Raw genomic sequence first — 21850 nt, 5'->3', positions numbered from 1 at the left:
GCTTAGGCAATTGGACTCTATGGCATTGAAGTCCCTCCCCTCTCCAAACCTCACTCTCCTCAAGCTCCACCCCCCAAAATCTTTAGGTATTTCCCAACCCTCAGCAGACCCCTGATAGTCAAACACATAAGGCTTGCCGCAGGTCGCTTATACTCTTTCCTCACATGTTATTTATTCCAAGGACGGATCTCTAGATCTACAAGGCATGAGAGCTTGCTGCCAAAAAGAAACCTTAGCCACAGTCTTGCCTGCATGTGGAAGTGCATTTTGAGTATTCATGGACTTCTCTACTTGCCAGCCTTTTATTTTAGAGCGATGTCTGATTTCACAACAATAAATATCCTTTATATGTGTTATTATGCAATCAGCATACATAGTGTTTCACAGAGGGGAAAAATATACAAGTTTTCTACCAAGCAGTTTAGCATCAAAAGTTTGATAGTGAGGAAAACAATAGAACGAAAAGAGAAAGCAGAGAGGCAAGAATAATGGGACAAATAAGACCTAGTGCCTGTTACATATAAAGGATATTTTTGAACAAAGGAGCATGTTTATAGATCGATGCAAATTTATACAAGCAGAGTTTGAAGCCAAATTGCCAGGTCATAAATATATACAGTTTATATTTCAAGACCCAATTTCCTGATTACAACGCTGCTCATGGGGCAAGGTTCTAATTAGGAATTCAGAGGGGGGAAACGTGTTTTCTCTCTCTATCTCTTGACAGTTTCATGTAATTGATATGCAGGAAACTTGACTAGAAATAGTAACACAGTAGTACTTTTTTAATGTACTACTAGAAATGGTTGCAAACCTTCCTTTTCAGGGCTTTCATAAAGATTAATTACATCTGTTGGTCAAATCCACCAGGCCAAACCTTTCTCCTTGTTGTGGTTAAGCCTATTAGCCAAAGACAAAACACAACATAACCTTGACATAGTGAGAACTGTAGGAAGCACGGCCCTTCAGAATAATCTTTTCTTTTTGTTGCCAGAAAAGATCAGGGAATCCTTATTCCATCCTTAGACATGGATTGGAAGAATTGGCAACACTTAATCTTTCAGATACCTTATGAATCACTGTGACTATTCTGTGCAGTTTCACTAATTAAGTGATCTTGAATATATATCCTAAAATATTTCAGGCAAGTACCTATATCTCTATATTCTTGGATATTCATAGACAAAGAGGTTAATCAGTAGCAAGTATAAGATGGCAGAAGAACTCAGTGATAAGAAGGCCGAGGGTCTTCTTAAATAAACAAAGTATAACTTAATTCATCATCATCATCATCATCATAATTTAAAAATACAAGGCCTACCAGAGTCTCTTAGAACAGCTTGCCTAGCCACCTTACCTAGAGTCTTACATAAAACCTGCTCTGGAGCTGCTTCAGATTGGGTGTAGGGTTGCCAACCTCCAGGTACTTGTGAAAACAGCAGCACGAAGGCTCACAATAACGTAAATGTTACTGTTTCAAAATTGTATTCAAACTTGTTCAGAATATATTGACAATATTTATAACTCAAAATGAGAAAGCATTACATCATGCATTGATACAGATTCAACTCAAGGTAAGTACTAGGTGCAATTTCCCAACCTGGAGATGGCAACCCTAATGTCCTGGAACTATAATATAACATGCTGCTGAATAGCCCAGAAACCATGCTGAATCAGCAGCTAGGATTGCCAGTTCTGGATTGAGAAATTCCTGGAGATTTGGGGGTGGAGCTTAGGGAGGGCAGTGTTTGGGAAATGGAGGGAGGAGCTCAGTGGAGATGTGAGTCCATAGAGCTCCTGAACCTGCAATTTCCTCCAGCGTAACTGATCTCTTTAGTCTGGAGATCAGTAGTAATTCCATGAGAACTCTGTAGCAACTTGAATCAGTACACTTACAATACAAATGGGCTCTGTGCAGATTCCCAAGTGATGATGCCGCGGTACCTTTAAAGAGGTTTCCCGGCTGCCGCAAGGCTTCAGAAAGCCTTTTAAAAAAAATTAAAAAGAAAATGGGGCTTCCCCCCACATAGAAAACAGTGATGATGTTGGAGGGGACGTTCCCAGGCTGGAGGAGATTTGGAAGCTGACTATCATCAGCTCCACCCTCAGGAATACTCCAAGAAGGCCCCCCCACGCTGGCGCCTCATATCTCTTACAGCATTTAGGTCCCAGAGAGACTGTGGTGTTGGAAGGGGCGGCATGCAGCTCTGTGGCGCCCAGGTGCTAGGATTGTGCATATTGATAAACTCGAACTGAAAACAAACTCGAAATTAGCCTTTTCAGTAATTTTCAGAATTTGAGTTTACCAGAGGTGGCTGAAAGTTAGATAGAGCCGGTGTGACCCTGCCACCAGCATATGTGGCCTCTTATCATGGAATAAGAGGCACTTATGCTGGCAGCGAGGGCAGTTCCGTCGGCACACAGGCAGGATGGTGCTGCTGCACTCGTCTTGTTTGTGGCTTCCTAGAGGCACCTGGTTGGCCACTGTGTGAACAGTGTGAACAGTCTGCTGGACTTGATGGGCCTTGGTTTGATCCACCAGGGCCTTATGTTCTTATGTTCACCTGGTAGGGTTGTGCAAAAAAAAAAAAAAAATCGGTAAATTTCAGGTTTGTTAGGCCCGATTTTTTCAGTAAACCCAAAATAAGCCAAATACCCATACCTGTAAATTTTGGTATTCAGCTCATTTTCGGGTTTCCTGAAAAACTCGGGCCCATTATAGTCTATGGGGATATTTATGAAGCTTCTGGGGGAGCATTTTTGAAGCTGATAGTTTATCTTTTTATTTGTTTTCTTCAGTTACACCCCACCTTTCCCCCCAATGGTGACCCAAAGAGGCTTACATTGTTGTCTTCTTCTCCATTTTCTACTCACAACAACCTTGTGAGGTAGGTTAGGGTGAGAATGTGTGACTGCCCAAGGTTATCCAGCAAGCTTCACAAATGTGCTTCTGGTTTAATTCTACAGCACAAAATTGCCACAACAGAAAACCACCATGCTTACATTCCATAAGAAACAGATTCCAATAGGGCTGGAACTAGCAACAGCTATCTAACACATGTGAGAAGTAAAATCTCATAGTTATTTTGAAGTACTCTATGGGAATTCAGTAGAAGCCAAAGAAGACATCTGGCTAAATTTCAGAACCTGGCGATTTTTGTGGTTTGGGAAATACTAACTGAATGGGAAGTTTAATTTCATCAACAATTTAAACAGTTGCCTGGGAACTGCAACTCATCATTAAATATCTAGCATTTATAACCCTGCACCCAAACATGTAAATCAAGAACCACAAGCTCTGTCAATGGTTCTCACTGGCTATGGTATGTGATCTTATTGTGGTCTATTTAGTGAATGCCTCAATTCTATTCTTATTAATATCAGCTTGAGAATGTTGATGACTTGTTAAAATCTTTAAAAGATGTATGGCATTTATAAAGGATTATACCTCCCAAAATATGTTATATTGAATTATTCCCCCGCCCCATGAAACAGCTAACAATTTTTTCCAAAGCAAAACAATATTGCAGACAAGAAAACAAAAGTCAGCTTTGGAACTACTGTGTCTGTACGATGCAAAATGAAGAGCTGAACTACACTTTATAGTGACCAACTGTACCCCTTCTTATGTATCCCTCCCACCAGAATATCACGAGCCCACATCCACAATAGAGGAACTCTGCTGTAGCTTCTCCCCAAATGAATGTCCTTCTGCTGAGAAACTATAGTAACATGAGCTTCATTAACTGCAGTCGCAGAGTATTAAGCTGCAGTACTGCAGTCAAAAGCTCTGCTCACGACCTGAGTTCCATCCCGACAGAAGTCGGTTTCAGGTAGCCGGCTCAAAGTTGACTCAGCCTTCCATCCTTCCGAGGTCGGTAAAATGAGTACCCAGCTTGCTGGGGGTAAAGGGAAGATGACTGGGGAAGGCACTGGCAAACCACCCAGCAAAGTCTGCCTAGAAAACGTCGGGATGTGACGTCTCCCCATGGGTCAGGAATGACCTGGTGCTTGCACAGGGGACCTTTACCTTTACCTTAGGCCCCTAATCCAGCAGCTGTGTAATCCCAAATACAATGTGTTTGAGTTCAATTCCCATTCTTCAGCTCATCTGTCCAGCTGTTCCTACCCTGGAATGGATAAAAAACAACATTGATGATGCTATGATCTAGGGTCCCAGCTAGGGCTGTGCATATCAATAAACCCCCAAATCAGCTGTTTTGGCAATATTCAGGTTTTGTTTCGGCCAAATACCAAAACCTGGGAATCTTCCTGAAGCCAAATAGGGTATTCCCAAAAAGCCAAATAGATATTCAGCTTTTGGGGTTTTGCTAATCGCCTTTGCTCACATGCATGACTTTGTGCTTTCTCCCATTTTTCTAAGTTTGGTTTCTATCTTTGAGTGGCCCCATAGTTGGGGCTTTTTTGAAGTAGAGCCAACTAGATCTGACCAAACTAGCCATCACCATTCAGTGGAGTAATCTGGATAGTCTGGAGGCAGAAGGGTCATTTAAAAGATGGGGCTCACCCAGTCCTGTTTGGAGAGATATACCCTCCAACTAACAAGCACCAGCTTCAACAGCTGATGAACAGGCTTCTGAAGAAGACTCCTTGCCCGTGCGGATGAGCAATCTCCTTCACAAGAGCAGCCTTCATCATGACTTTGGCTGGCTCTGATATCACCCCCGCCCCATGAAAACCTGCTCTCAAACTGAAGGTTGCCCGAATAGTGGCTTTGTTTCCCTACACCATTACCATCTCTTGAAATCAGATTTTTGATGACTATAATAAAGGACAGTTCACAGGAAGTCATTTGCCACCAAAAGAAATGTTTTCCATGCCTTATTTCTCTTTCATGTAAGCCATTTCCCTGAATTTGGAAGCTGATTTTCATGGGCATCATGTTATGCGCCCCAGATACAATCAGAGCCCCCAGACTCTGAGGCGCCAGCCTCCCAATTGACTCTTTCTGCCAGTCCACCAGTCCTTGGCAACATGGACCTTCTGAACCTGAAAACCGATTGACCGCTCAGATTGCAAATGCCTGGAGGATTGGGGCGACCCCTTTGCAGACCCATAAAATTGGACATCCTGTCCCAAACTTCACCAAATTTCAGTGTTTGTCTAAGGAGAGTTCCTTGCACTACACTGCAAATTTGGTGACTCCACCACCAAAAATGCCCCCAAAGGAGCTTTGAAATGGGCCCGAATTTTTTTGATAAACCCAGAAATAAAGTCGAATACCCCTTTCCTGGTATGGGTATTCAGCTTTCCCTGGGTTTACCGAAAAAATTCAGGCCCAATAAACCCGAACCTGAAATTTACCCAATTTTTTTTTTTGCACGGCCCAAGTCCCAGCTCTTTCCAGCACTTGCAGTTGAACCTGGGCTGTGACTCCGTCTATCCCAATCATGGCTCATTTGGACATAAATTTTGATGTCATCATCTAGCTTTGAATTCAGACCATTTGTCCTTGGCATTCAACCCCCATGATTCACAAACCAGTTATTTAGATAAACCTATTGTATGGATTTCAGTTAAGGAACGAATAATATGAAAGACCTGTGCCCGAGACCCTGGAGACACAGTGGCAGGCTGAACAGATGGCATGGACTGTGAAGGACCAACGGTCTGATTCAGTTTCGGGCAGCTTCATGTGTATTCATGATGTGATGTTAACATGAAGACTAGTAGTGCCATCCCAAGCACAGTTATACCCTTTTAAGCCCATTAACTTCAGTGCACTTAGAAGGGTGTAACTCTGCTTAGTGTGGCATTATAAGACCTCTAGTTGTGGATTTCTAAGTTCTCTGATAAACTTTCATCTCAATATACCACATTTCTGTCTCAACCTTTTATGCTACTAATGACCATTCATCTGACATTGGCTGCTCTGTAGCCAGGGGCAGTCAGTGATGTCTTCTTGGTATGTAATAGGTAAATCAAGTACAACATGGATAGAAGGTGTGACCGGGAACGTGTACCTGCTGAATGGTTTCCTTTCTGGCATTATAACAGTCTATGACTTGGGCACTTCTGTTCTTTTTTTTTTTTAAGAAGTTTTGGATTTGTTTGACTTACAAAGCAACTTGAATCTGAATGTGATTACAGCCCTATTTATGTATATTTAATATTAGCTAGTACTTTAATAATATTCTGTGTGTCATTTTTAGACACTTTCAGAAATAATAATATCTGCTGTAAAGAAAATTACCTACCACAGAGTGTGGCAGTTTCTAAAATTATATTATGGAAGTTTTAAAACAATCTGTCTTTAGATGAATATGATAATTTTCTCAAGCCTAAATGAAATACAGTGCTAAATTGGGGGGGGGGGGAATCCAAATTTTTGATACATCACTTAAATATGTGAATGCTAGGTGAGTATATATTAAGTACCGAACACTCTTTCTTGATCTTTTTAAAAAAACTTAAATTCCAGCAAACTTGTTTATATGTATCATAACACAATCATTTTTCTTAACCAACTTAGAAGAAGTGCAGTGTGAGCAGGGATGATTAAATATGCATCCCATTAAGAACTATATATCTTATGTCTAGACATTTATTATGTTATGAAAGGAAAAGATGAATGGGTGGGAGTTTAAATCAATGCATATGTCTGTAAGTCGGGACAGCCTTGTGAGACAAGGTAGCAGCTTAAATTAGGCAGTTTAATTCAAAAAGAAGGAAGAGTTGGTTTTTATACTCTGCTTTTTCTATACCTTTAAGGAGTTTCAAACCAGCTGACAATCGCCTTCCCTTCCTCTCCCCACAACAGACATCTTGTGAGGGAGGTGGGGCTGAGAGAGTTCTGAGAGAACTGTGACTGGCCCAAGGTTACCCTGCAGCCGTCATGTGGAGGAGTGGGGAAACAAACCTGGGCCACCAGATAAGTGTCCGCCGCACATGTGGAGGAGGGGGAATCAAACCCATTTCTCCAGATGAGAGTCCGCAGCTCCTAACTACTACACCACACTGGCCCTCACAAAATATTTCTGGGCTCACAATATGGGGAACATTCTCCCTATCTCCAGTGATGTGTTCAGGTGTGGGCATGCATATGTGTGCTTGCACACCCATAGGTAGGAAATTATTGGTTTGGATTCAATAGATCATGAATGCAATGAGTTCACAAAATGGATCTTTTATCCCATGGATTGCCATGCATTCCCTTGCATCATCTACTGATGATAATTAGGCAACCCTCCAAACTAGAGTGGGATTCAGCAAAAGGGTAAATTGGTTAGTGGATTCTTTTCTTCTTTGGTAAGCTCTTCCACAAATGTAACAGGTGGAGAGGGGGCAGTGGTTTCTATTAATTCCCCCTTCTTGCTGCAGCCTTCTATTCTATTCTATTCTATTCTATTCTATTCTATTCTATTCTATTCTATTCTATTCTATTCTATTCTATTCTATTCTATTCTATTCTTTCTGGATGACTTATGGCAGCCCTGCAGGGTTTTCTAGGTAACAGAGGTGGTTTGCCATTGCCCGCCTCTTCGTAGCAACCCTCAACTTCCTTGATGGTCTCCCATCCAAATACTAACCAGGGCTAAGCTATAAACAGCTTGAATAGCAGGATGTCATTAAAGGTGCAGGATCCCAAAAATGGCATAAGAGCAAAACACCTCTCCACACAAAATGCCTCTCAGAGAAGTTTGGAATCATCTTGTCAGAGGTAGGAAAGAGTTGGCAGCTGTGCATTTTCCCAAAGCCCAGGGAGTAGGGTTGCCAACCTCCAGGTAGTAGCTGGGGATATCCCGCTATTACAACTGATCTCCAGCAGATAGAGATCAGTTCCTCTGGAGAAAATGGCAGCTTTGGCAATTGGACTCTATGGCATTGAAGTCCCTCCCCTCCCCAAACCCTGCCCTCCTTAGGCTCTGCCCCTAAAACCTCCCGCTGATGGCAAAGAGGAACCTGGCAACCCTACCAGGGAGTGCCTAGCTGCACAATGGGGCTGACTAATCCCCTCACCCTAAAGTGATTCAATCAGCACCCTGAGCAGACCACTAATTGCATTATCTACATTTATCCTGGCAATCACTCAGTACTCAGGAGAATACTCCAATCATTCTGTTGCCCAGAAATCTCATCAAGGTTTCATACCTGTAACTATCACAACAATCAGTCACTACTCAAGAGAACCATTCAGGCATTCTTGTGCTTACTAGAGAGCCATCAAACCTCTCCTCTCTTTTTTGTCTAAACCTTGGAAAAGCAATCACTTCTTTGTCCTTGGCTTACATGCCAGTTACCTCATGCTGCCCCAGAGCTCATTTTAACTATAAATATTGGCCCACCATTCATAGTGGGCATGTTTCTGGATCTGACACCCACCCCTTGCACTCCTTTTATTTCTGAGAAATTGTGGTTCCTTTCTCTGCCTTTCACTGGTGCTTTCGACAGACGTCTTCTTTCTTCTGCTGACAGCAAAGGGATCAGGGACTGTTGGGAGAAAAGAAAATGGGGAAGATCCATGATCCTTCTGGAAACAGATAACTGATCCAACTCCAAACATTAGGGTTGCCACCTCTGGTTTGGGAATTTCCTGGAGATTTGGTTGTGGAGCCTGGTGAGGGAGGGGTTTAGAGAGGGGAGGGACCTGATCAGGGCATAATATCATAGAACCCACCCTCCAAAGTAGCCCTTATCTCCAGGGGAAGTGATTGCTGTAGTCTGGAGATCACTTGTAATTCCAGGAGATCTCCAGGCCCCATCTGGAGGTGGGCAACCTATTGTTGCCATACTCTCATTTTCTTCAGATTTTTAAAAATACAAGCGGGGACACGTGATACTCACAGGGGATCCCTTCCCCCTCACCATTCCCCCTTCCCCCATTGCCACCACTGCTCCTGGGCTGGGTAAGGCTCCCAGCCTCTGAAGCCAGGCCCACTGCAGTTCCTCTCCATTGCTGCTGATGCTGCTGTTCCCCTTGGGTCACACAATGCTCCCAGATGCCGCTGTTGAAGAGGAGGTAATTTTTTAGAATGTCTGCTCTTGCACAGACATCACTTTTGTTGGGGGTGAATTTACACTACCCAAATTTAATTTTTAAAGGATGTCAGATTTTTCTGCAAACCTGGGGTGTCCCCCAAGTTTGCAGGAGTATTTGTTTTCTTTTTGTGTGGCCCTGATCAGTGGATATATCTGCAAACAGGGGCCGCACATGCCTATTATTTTTAAATCTATATCAGCTGCTTTTTTGCCTCACCTCCTTTGGTCCAAATAAGGAAGACACTCTGAGTTTTGTTTAGGGGGGGCGTGCTGGGATGCTGGGCTCCCTACCAATCAAGGGCAAGGAGCAGGCAAACCTTACAAGTTTGCTCCTCTCCGTAACAACACTTGTTGTGCGGAGCAGTTCATCTGCCCATCCTGATATTTTGGCAAGGTGGGACCAGGTGGTCACTTTGGGGCCAAGTAGGAATATTTTAGAGTCTTTCCTATTGGCGATTAAGGACTCTTTTCTGCCTGCTTCACTTTGCCACTTTGTTGGGGTGGGGGATTCTAATTAGGCCCGGTAAACACTGGTTAGGCCCTATTAGGATTGGCTGGAAAATTGCAGGCTGGAAAACTGTGGGCAAGCCCCCTGTGGCATCTTATGATTAGGGGGAGGCTTCCAGAACTAGCTTCTTATAGATTACCAGTCAGGGGTGCCCTCAGGGCTGGGGATTCATAAGTCAAACTCTAGGGTTTGCCAGCATTGGGGAGGGGATGGAGCAACAGCCTCTCCTGACATACCTTGGTATGCAGGCCATGAAAAGCGACTGGAAGATTAAGGCAGCCTCACCCTTGGAGCAAGGGTTGGTTTTCCGATCAACAGCCTGTTAAGTAGGTGCCTGTACTGTGGGCTTGGTATTAATAAGGCTCATAAATAAATCCCCGTTGAATCCAAGTTTGTATGTGGTGTCTTTATTCTGGGGATGGTGGGGCAATCCATGGTATGTCTGTCGTATGGAAGAAGTAGGAATACATTTGGGACTCTCATGTTTTTTGTCCATCCCAACTATACATGTAACAAAATACAGATACAACAGTGAAGCATCTGCATCGGTTTATTTAGTTGGCTGGTAAGGATCTCATCCTAGTTTACAAAAGGCTTCAACAAGAGAAAACTGAAGCATTGATTTGATTTGATTTCAATGAATTCAGTAAGAATTCTGCTGATGTTAACACTCCTGAGGAGAGGTCTCATAAACTGTGTACCTGAAACTCCTTATATAAACTATATAAATATAAACTATATAAACTATATAAAGAGAAACTCTTTATATATATATAACTCTTGCTTATCAAGATACAAGATTTGATAGTTCATAAAGGACTGAACTGCTGTATTCATTAAGTTACATATTTTTTATCACATTCAGTCACTTAATTTTTACTTGCTCATTCACATTTATTGATCAACACCTTTATATTATGGCTGGAGCCATGTAGGTTTAGTGCTTTAAAATGTAGTAATTGAACGGCACACTTTGATAATCTAATATTTTATAGGTTGAGCAACCTATATTGATGATCTAGGTAGATTTCCCAGCAGTGCTGCTTATTTCAACTGGAATGAATATCATTGAAACTGTTAATTTGGAAATTATATCTATACCCTTTTTAAAAAAATGCTGATGAAGTAGAAGAGTTGAACTGGAGATGGATGTACGGTAATAAAATGTAATATTCGTTTTGCCAATCAAAAAGAAATCTGAAAAGTGAAGTCATAAAGAAATACACCTGGAATCTGTGTGTGATATATGATGCACAGATAAAGCATTATGAACAGATATTTCTTCTATGCTCAGTGTTTAGTTTCAGCAAGACTATGATTCTTCAGACATAAGGCAAGATCTACTTCAGTGGAGATCCTTATCATGGAGGATAAGGCTATCCATAGCTACTAGCCAAAATGGATGCCAGTCATGATGCATACCTATTATCTCCGGGATCAGAGGTGCATGCCTATTATATTAGGTGCTGTGGAACACAGGCAGGATGGTGCTGCTGCAGTCATCTTATTTGTGGGCTTCCTAGAGGCACCTGGTTGGCCACTGTGCGAACAGACAGCTGGATTTCATGGGCCTTGGTCTGATCCAGCATGGCTTTTCTTACGTTCTTATGTTATGTCTATAGCCAGGGTTAGGTTCTATAGGACAAGACAGAACTCTCTCTCTCTCTCTCTCTCTCTTTCTCTCTCTCTCTCTTTTTTCTTTTTTCTTCTTGGTTATATGATCCTAGTTATTATTGGCTCTTAAAATACACCAAAAACTTGCTCAGGCCTCAGCGAATGAACATAGGAACTCATACAATTTTTCAAATTAACAGCTTTATTTGAACAAGGTTAAATAGTAGAGATCACTTGACCTAATTTGGACTAGGTCTTCAAGGAGTACAAGAGATAGCAGCAACGAAATTCTCACAGATTTCAAGGAGATAATGTTTTCTCCCATAGGAAAGGGTGATTTGATTACATAGGTCATTGTGGCACGGTTCTTATACTGTTTTACCAATCCAAGAGTTGAAAATGGATTTTAAAGAAGTCTAAGGGACACCAGAGAAAATAAAAATGAGCAGGAGGAGAATGGCACACATATAAAGTGTACTTACTTTCATTTATACTATGAATATATCCAGTAAGTATGATGAGAGTCTGAACTGTCAAATGGCTCCAGCTTTCAATATGGAATTGATATCTAGAAGTTAAAATGTGGCTTTCGTTAGAGCTTCTATTCAAAAACACTGAAGTCTTTCCAATTACTTTAATCTGTACTGGCTGAAAATCCTCTTGAACAGCCAGTTTTCCTTCACTGAATTATTCTAGGCTAAAACGGATGACTGCAAGATTATTATTTTTTTTAAAAAAAAACAGTCTGAAATACATTATTTTATTATAGGATAGAGAAATAATTCATTATAATATATATACATTTTAACCATTCTGGGGGGGAAAGAGAGGCCAGGATTTCAGGATTGGCAACAGAGTACATTTGCTAAAAAATATGCTGTACCAAGAACCAAACTAGATGAGATATACAACAGGGGCAGCCCATTCCTAAAGGTGGGGTAGATCTGCGGTGGCCAGGAGCAGCGGACCTGTGCTACCTCCTCTGAGGCTTTCCATCCGCTGTGGAGGAAAAAAAGCCTTTAAAAAATAAAATCAGGGAAAATGGGGGGAAATTCCCCAATGAAAAAAGCGAGGCTACGGCACAAAAAAAAGGTGGCACAGCCCTGCCGCTGCTCAAGGGGATGTTCCCAAGCTGAAAGTGCTGTGGCGGCTGCCTAAAGGACAAGCTCCACCCCCAGGAATGCTTCCCCCATGCTGGTGTGGCCGTTCTCTTCTGGGATTTAGTTTCTGGACTAGCCGCACTGGCGGTGGGGGCCGGTGGAGCTCCATTGCTCCCAGATGCTGGCATGTATGCTCCCGCTCTGCCGTGTTTGTCACTTTATCCCATGATGAAGTGGCACCTATGACGGCAGGGGTCATGCCAGCTTCTATGGAGATACGGCCTCCCCTCTCAGGATTGCAGCCTTAGTCGACTTAAAAATGAAACCAAATACAAATGTGAGCAAGGGGTCCTGAAAATAGGAACAACATGATGGAGCCACTTCCCATCTGCTGCTTGCAGTTCAGACAGTGAGTCAGAGTGCTTGCTGGAAAGCAAACACTGGAATTATAAGAATGCTTGAAGTGGAAACTGCTGAATGCATGTTGATGTCAGTGAAATGACTAGGTTTTCCAGCTTTGCACTGGCAATTCCTGGAAACTTGGGGAGACAGAGCATGGGAAAGAAGAACATTGCTGATGTGGCTGTGACACTTCTTGGTGATCCCAGAAGTGGCATCACTGCTGCCCCCCACCCCCATGCCTATCAAGGAATCACCCTAATCATTATGGTAAAGACCATAGAGACTGGCAACAAAATATGACATTGGTGCATCTGCAATATCAACCCCCACTCTGGTTTTCTCCCACTACAAGAGCAAGAGAGAGCTAGCTGGGGCAGCAGGTTATCTGGTAAGCCCAGGAATAACACATATGCAGTCAATGTTTGATTATTCTCCTGTGTGTTCACAAGAAGTATTTGATATGTGTGCACAGCAGCTCACACGCAGTGACATTAGCCCTGTTCGTATGCTACAGTGAGCTTGCGTACAACTTGCACATACATGCATACACCTGTTTGTAAGAAACAGCCAACGTGCATTCACTTTACTAATGGAAGTGGGGACCAATGCCTGGAGATATATATGTACACATTCAGGTGTACATGCATTGAATGCAACATGATAATTACTCAGTGCACTTATAAAGCCAAAATAAGTGTACACTGTAAACAGATTGTACATGTGTTCACCATCACTTGTGATAAACAAACTCTGGATGGATCTTAACATATTCTCACATTATAGCAAAGGAAAATGAGGGCCAATGCTGAAGTTAATATATAATCCAAAAAGCTCTCATCGAGTCACAGAGAAAGTGCACTGATGACCTAACAGTGTTGTAGTCTTTGGGGAAAATCAGGAGAACTCTGCTGACTGAGCAACCTAACGGCCATTACAAAACAACGTAGACCCGTTGCTGCCCCTTTCAGATTACTACACTGCAAAATAGCCATTTATGCATGTTTCCAAAAGTTATTTTTATTCAGATTAATTATAGCAAAGCATGAAGCATCTTGCTTTATTATTCAATGCAAATTGTTCACCTGGACAGGTGACCCTGTGTTGCATTCTTTGTTCCATGGGCGCTCTCAAGTGACTGACCAAATGCTACAAAATACTGTAAAGTATTTTAATTTTTTTTAAAAGATCTGTCTTTGCCTCCTTGTCTTTTCCCCACAGCACAATAAATATTCCCCAAGGTTTATGTGCAAGATTTCTATTTTTGTCAGGTAAATACCGCTCCCCCCTTCATAAGGAAACTTTTATTATCCAAAAGCAAATGAATGTGTATGTGTGGTGGTGGGGAAATCTTTAAAGAGAAAAGAGAAAGAAAAGAAACTCAGCACAAAGACTTTCAACTCCCAGATAGGCCTGTCAATAGTTGTGTATTACTCTTTGAATGAAAACTGCAATGTAAGCAACATCCTGACACATATCAGATTTGAAATAGGCCAGAATGGATGCAAGCCATAAAGCATCAAAAAGGATAGCAGTCCTATATTGTAAACTCACACCCTGCAGCAAGAGATAATAAAGTAGTATGATGCACCAGCTCTCTAATCCAGGTATTTCTCTGGAATACTTCATAATTATCCGACCGGACAAGGAGATTGCACGACTGGTACATAGCAGGCATTTCTCTGAAGTTTACCCCCCCCTTTTTTTTCTTTTTGGTCAGAGTGTTGATACCTGCACATTTGTGCTGATAAGAGTGGTGACAGAAACAGAAAATCCCAAACCACTTCAGGGGATGGAAAAGAAGCCTGGGTTGGGGGAGGGAAACCCACTTCCTCTCCTTTCCTTCTTCTCCATGCAACATATCCGACATCAAAAGAAAGAAAAATCACCTCTTTTCTCTTCACAGTTAACTAGAATCCCTTTTCACTCATCTCTGAGAAATGTCCCTTCAAAGAAGCAGACCTCTCTTTTCCCCCCTTGCTCTGTCAAACACAGTTGAAACCTTCAAATCAGCATCCAAACTTTTTAAAGAAATCTTTGGAATGTCAAAAGTTTGTACTGAAAGATCTGTGGAATAGATTTTGCTCCTAACAGCTGTGTTTACAGCATATGCTATCTCTCACTATCTTCTTATAATCCAGGCATATAAAACCTTTCAGACGGGTATTACTCAGCAAGGGATTAATCTTTTCAAACATCACATCCTCGACCCAAATGTTTGCCTAAACTGAGGCTATAACGATGACATGGCCTGGGCTGCGTCTAAACAGTCATAGAGGCATATTTAGGCCTTCTTGGCATGGAGAAAAATATGTATGCCAGGTAATAAACATGTATTTCCCTTATGTTAAGACTTAAGGGTATTAAGACCTCATACTTTTTTTGAAGTTGAGGCCTAAATTTTTCTCACCAGGACAAATCGCCACAAAACTTAATTATTTTCCTTTCACTGCAAAGCACCTGTAAAAACACTCAAACAATCTTCATGGGAAAATGGTGAGACAGGTAATTGAGACAGGGGACAGAGTGCCACCACCAACTCATGCATGCATCAGAGCACCACAGTTCATAGATTCATGACAAAATATACACCTAGGGCTGCTACTGATGGTGAAAGTCAAATAATCAAAGAGTCTCTATTCAGGTGGCCTGCCCCTGTCTTTCAGGGGCAGAAAGGGCTCTAACCCCACACCGTCCTCTGAGCCCATTGTAGAATCATCTACCAAAATGTTACAAAATATGCAATATGCATGTGCAATAATATGCAATATTATATTATGTGCAATAAACAGTCAACCAGTTATGGAAAATACGTTCACTTTGCAATAAATATTGAATATGTTTTTCTTCTGTGTATAGAGACTATTTTCCTCACATATTGCCCTATGCAGGTTTCCTTTTCTTACTTTGTCCATGGACACATTTGGCTGCAAAGGTTACAACCATCCATGGTCTTAAATGTATGATATAGGGTGGTTTGAAAAGGTGAGTGGCAATAGATTTCAGTTTGACTATTAGGAAGCGCCTCCTACTTCTAAGAGCAACTCCATCATGTAACAAATTGCCTAGGAAAATTAGAATCTCGTTCCTTGGAGATTCTTTAAAAATGTAAAAGCTGGTTCATGATGGTGTGGAGCAGAGGTTAAGAGAGGTGGACTGTAATCTGGAGAACCGGGTTTGATTCCCCACTCCTCCACGTGAGCGTTGGATTCTAATCTGGTGAACCAGGTTTGTTTCCCCACCACTCCACATGAAGCCTGCTGGGTGATCTTGGGCTAGTCACAGTTCTTTCTGAACTCTCTTAAGAAGAAGAAGGAGTTGGTTTTTATATGCCGACTTTCTCTACTACTTATTGGAGACTCAAACCGGCTTACAATCACCTTCCCTTCCCCTCCCCACAACAGACGCCCTGTGAGGTAGGTGAGGCTGAGAGAACGTGACTTACTCAAGGTCACCCAGCTGGCTTCGTGTGTAGGAGTGGGGAAACAGATCCAGTTCACCAGATTAGCCCCCGCAGCTCATGTGGAGGAGAGGGGAATCAAACCCGGTTCTCCAGATCAGACTCCACCGCTCCAAACCACTGCTCTTAACCACTACACCACGCTGGCTCCCACTTACCTCACAAGGGGAGGGGAAGGGGAGGTGATTGCAAGCCGCTTTGAGACTCCTTAAAGGTAGAGAAAAGTGGGGTATAAAAACCAGCTCTTCTTCTTCTAATGTCAAGGAGTGGCACACATGTGTGGATGAGCCATGGGTAGAATGTGCATGTCACCTTCCCTCACATTGCCTTTCTACTGAATTGATTTGTACATGCAGAGGTGACTTACCATTTGGCAGAGTATAAAGAAGTGTTGTGTGAAGCAAACATGAGATGGTTTGTCTCAGGTCAGGTGGCTGTACAGGGTAAAGCACAAGCCCCATGGATGGCACCAAATAAATAAATTCAGACAACAAAGCCGCTTTATGCTGAATCCAACTACTGGCTCAGTACTACCTGACCAAGACAATCTGTTTTGACAGGCAGCTGCTTTTCAGGGCCTCAAATAGGTCTCCTTTCCAGGCCTGGTAACTAAAATCCTTTTTAACTGGAGCTGTCAAGGAATGAACTCTGAAAGCCAGTGTGCTGTTGTGATTTAAGTATCAGATTAGATCTGGGAGATCCAGGTTTAAATCCCCATTCTGGCATGAAGGTTGTTGGGTGTACTCGCCCAATGTATTTCATGGGGTTCTTGTAAAGATAAAGGTGGAGAACAATGTATGCCAATCTAAGCTATTTGGAGAAAGGATGGGATTCAAAGTATACTGAGTAATAAGTATTGTATATTTTTGGTATAACACTCAATTTTGAAGAAACAGAGGTAATATTTATCAAAACTAATGACAACATCCTTGAGATTTTAAAATGTGTTACCTAGTGAATTAAATGAGAGAGTCAGCATGGTGAAGTGGTTAAGGTGTTGAACTAGGACCTGGGAAAGCGAGGTTCAAATCCCTACTCACACCATGGAATATTGGTATTCCTGGTTTCCTGGGTTCCAAATACTGGTGTGGCATTCAAATCTGTGCTGGGGGGGTTTCTGATTTTTTGTGCTCCATTATTCCCTGTGGGAAATCTTTCTGGGGGACTGAGGGGGATATTTTAAAGGTACTGACATCTTTCTGGGGGACTGAGGGGGATATTTTTAAAGGTATTAAACTGGCACCAAAAGAGCTGCTGGTGCCTGTCCTTTAAATAATCCCCAAATTTCAAATCAGTTGGACCAAGGGGTCCCAAAAATGCAAAAAATGTAAAACCCAAAGATCTCACATGGACACATGAAGCTGCCTTATACTGACTCAGACTCTTGGTTTATCATCATCATCATTCCTTTATTGGCATTAAAACATAATACACAAAGGGTACAAAAGGAATGGAGATATTAAAAAGTGCCCTTTATGGCATAGTTAAAAGACAGTTACATCAAATAGCGCTGTTTGTTGATACTGCCATCTAATTAACAGTTTGACGGGCTTTTAAAACAAACTTGAAAATCTGTGCCACCATCTCCAATGTATGGGGTGAACGATTGTTCAATAAATAGGAAACGTTAAAAGAATCTGAGACTTTCTGTCTATTAACCAACAGGAGGCTTAAAAGTTCGTTGCGAGATTCTGTGTAGAAACTACAATAAAATAAGACATGAGCAACTGTTTCAATACAATTATTGCCACAAGGGCAAAGCCTGTCAGACAGAGGAATTTTCTGAAATCTGCCTTCTAGTAGCGCAGATGGCAAAACATTAAATCTGGCCGGAGAAATGGCTCTACATTGAGAAGGGTCACACAGGTGAGATAAGTATGGGAAGGGCTGATAAACATCAAAAGGTACCCCTAAATTTGATGGGGAGCATGTTTTATTACCAGCGCTGTTTAGGTCTTGAAGTCCTATATCTAAGAGTCTGCATTTTATCCTTTGAAAAGCTTCTACCTCAGTAAGCATGAGCAAAGAGTTGAGGTTAAAGCCAATAGATTTAATTTTGCTCTCAATATTTTGAAGCCACGTAGAAGCATGTGACTCCATAAGAATATAGTAGATAAGGGAACAGGAATCTGCCTTCAAATGGAGGCATAACCAGAATTTTACAGTCATGAGCCACGCTCTTGTTTCAAGTAGCATTTGGCCAGTTTCCAAGCACAATGCAGCATATGGGACACAACAGGGCATACCGATTATTTTTCTGAGGAATTTGGCTTGGGTGCGTTCCAGTGGATAACCTAGTGCACTAATCCAGAGAGGAATACCATATAGCAATTGTGCGTTGACTCTGGTGTTAAAGACCTTAAGGGCAGCAGGAATATATTGATTTCCACTATTTGAAAAACCCCGAATGATTGCTAATGAGCTGAGTTCTGCTGATTTAGTTGCAAATTGATAATGGGTTTTCCAAGATGCATTATGATGGAAATAAATGCCTAAATATTTAAAATATTTGACCTGTTCAAGTGAGTTGCCACCAATTATCCATTTAAGTGGTTTCCAGGACTTTGAGAATACCAGGGCCTTGGATTTTGCATTGTTCCACACCAGACCATTTACAGTACAATACTCATGGCACCGGTTTAGTAATCTCTTTAAGCCAACCCTTGAACATGACAATAGCACAGCATCGTCAGCGTAAAGTAACAGGGGAGTATGTATGGAGCTGAGTTTGGGACAATGGCCGTCAACCTCTCTTAACGCAGTAGTAGGGCTGTCAAAAAAAAAAAATTCGGTACAGTTCGGATTCGGCCGAATTTGGCCCTTGTGGGTTCGGTACGTGCCGAAGTCCGAACTCCCCCACTTCGGATCCGTTCAATTCGGCGGGAATTCAAAGTTCGGGAAAAAAATTCGGCCGAATAAAGCCATTAAAAACACAACCGCGCCTTTCCGCGGCTCTGGGGGGGGCATTTTTGGGCTTAGAGGTCCCAAACTTTCAGCAGAGCTTCAAAGGACGTATATTGAAAGACTCCCCAAGTTTTGTAAAGATTGGGTCAGGGGGGGCTGAGATATGGGCCCTGAAAGGGGTCCCCCCCACCCTTAATGTGGATCTCTCCGCAGAGCTTGCCGCCCACGCACAAAGCTCCCGGCCGACAAACAGCTGATGAGAGCAAGGGCGGGGCAGGTGCTAAGAACTTTGCAAAGCAACACAACTGCAGAGCAACCCCTTTGCAAATATGCAAAGGGCGGGGCAGGTGTGAAGAATTTTGCAAAACAATACAACTGCAAAGCAACACAAGCACGCAATGCAAAACCTTTGCAACAGTGCATAGCAACACCTGACACCTGGGAGTTTGCATACCATGGAAAGGGACAGAGGCAGCTAGCTATGCATAATGAGCAGGAGGGGGTGGAATGTCTCCTTTTGCATTGGACTTGGGACCAGGCAGATGCATTCTTTAAGTCACCATTTGAAAACCAGTTTTGAGCAAGCATCAATAACCTAACTGATCTTATGAATGAGGAAAAACCTGAAGAATAAAAATGAAGCCCCCCCCTCAAACCAGGGAGAGAGAGACTGGAGGGGGAACACACACCCCAGGCAGAACCGGCAAAAGCCCCCTTTGGCTTCCCCCCCCCCACCCACAGAAACTGCTCCCTCCCCACACACACACACAGACTCTGCTTTCCCCCCCCCACACACACAGAAAAGAAAAAATATAGATTAAAGCCCCCAAAGGGGTCTTACTGTGGCTGTCTTCTGTTCCAGCAGGAGGGGCTGGGAGGCTGGGTAATCCAATATGATTCCATTTGTATCCAATATAAGATCCATATGTATGCATCTCTCGAGGGTGATCCATTCATCCCAATAGGGGAAAGGGGAAAGCCCATATCTCGGGGGGCCCTGACCCAATGTTTACAAAACTTGGGTGGTCTCTTAAAAAGCCTTGACTGAAGCTCCGCCGAAAGTCTGGGATCGGCACATCCAAAAATGCGCCCCCTGCAGCCATGGAAAGAGAAAAGGGGGGGAGCCAATATTTCAGCCCCCACTGAACCCATCTTTACAAAACTTGGGTGGTCTCTTAAGAGGGATTCTCTGAAGCTATGACAAAAGTTTGGGGGCTGAACCCCCAAAAAAGCGCCCCCTGCAGCCACGAAAATGGAAAAGGGGGGAGAGGAAAAAGGGGTGGAGCCCATATCTCGGGGGGCCCTGACCCAATGTTTACAAAACTTGGGGGGTATCTTAAGAAGCCTAGTCTGATGCTCCGCTGAAAGTTTGGGGTCGGCACACCCAAAAATGCGCCCTCTGCAGCCATGGAAAGAAAAAAGGGGGGGAGCCCATATCTCGGGACCCCCTGACCCAATGTTTACAAAACTTGGGTGGTCTCTTAAAAAAACCTGTCTGGATATCCCCTGAAAGTTTGGGGTCGGTACCCCAAAAAATGCGCCCCCTGCAGCCACGGAAAGGAGCGAATGTGCACAAGCACCCCCTCACACACACATGAGGATTTCCCTCTCTCTCTCTCTTTCCCCGGCCGGCCGCACATCAGCTGATTCCTCCAGCACTCAATCCTGACTGATTGGCCAGAAGAAGACCCAGCTTGGCCACCGATTGGCCGGGGGAGGAGAATGCTGCTTACTGACGGTTATGCTGCTTACTGACGGCCGAATTGGCCGAATTTATTCGCCGAACTCCCGAACTCGCTGAATTCGGCCCCCCCGGTTGCCCGCCAGTTTTGAGTTCGGATCCGTCCGAACTAAAAACCGCCGAATCAAGGGAAATTCGGCTGATTTTCAGTTCGGGCCGAACCGAATTGACAGCCCTACGCAGTAGCCAGATCATTTAGGAAGAGGTTACAGCCCTGCTTAACCCCTTTATTGTTATTGATTTTTGGGGATAGTTTGCCTAGCAGTGTGCACTTGACTTGACAACTTGTGTTGGTATAGAACCCTCTGATTAGGAATACTAATCTCTTGTCGATGTTCATGCTCATTAACTTGTCCCATAGAAGGTTTCTTGGGATGGAATCAAATGCTCCCTTAAGGTCCAGGAAGGCTGAGTAAAACTTGGCGTTGGTTTTCCTAGCGTACTTGCTAACTAAATGTGCAAGTACAATGCAGTGGTCTAAAGTGGATTTCCCCTGGCAGAAGCCCACTTGTTCAGGGCCTAGAGTCTTATGTTCTGCCATCCAAGCTAAGAGTTTATTCAATAGATGTTTGGCATAGAGTTTCCCTACAATCGAGAAGAGACTGATGGGTCTAAAGTTAGCTGGAATTGTATAGTCTCCCTTTTTATGTATGGGCACCAATATTGCTTTAGTCCATGCCTCTGCCATAATGCCAGGTCTATCCACCCAAGTAAACAGTTGAGCCAATACAGGGGCCCACCAATTGGGATCTGCCTTAAGTACTTCAGGGCCCAGAGCATCCGGGCCTGGGGCTTTCCTCAGTTTTATGTGTTGAATTAACTCAACTACTTCTTCCGAAGAAACAGGCGGCCACTCTGGTGTCTCAGCTGGCAGGGGTGGTGGTAACAGCTCATTCCCGCCCAGTCCCACCTCATCGAATACTTCTGCAAAGTACTAGTGCCAATGCTAGGTGAGATATTTGACATATTTCAGCCTCTGGAATTAAGTGCTCCAGAGACTAATGACCAAAATGCCCTCGAATTGTTGGAGTTTATGGCCTGAAAGAGATTTTCCCATTGTTTATTGGTATATTCCCTTCTCTTATCTCTGATAAATTGCTGCAATATGTTCTTCAAGTTGAAAT

Source organism: Euleptes europaea, chromosome 6 (genome assembly GCF_029931775.1).
Source record: "Euleptes europaea isolate rEulEur1 chromosome 6, rEulEur1.hap1, whole genome shotgun sequence".
Classification (NCBI taxonomy): Eukaryota; Metazoa; Chordata; class Lepidosauria; order Squamata; family Sphaerodactylidae; genus Euleptes; species Euleptes europaea.
The sequence above is the reverse complement of the archived record's forward strand: the minus strand, read 5'-3'. Positions refer to the sequence as shown.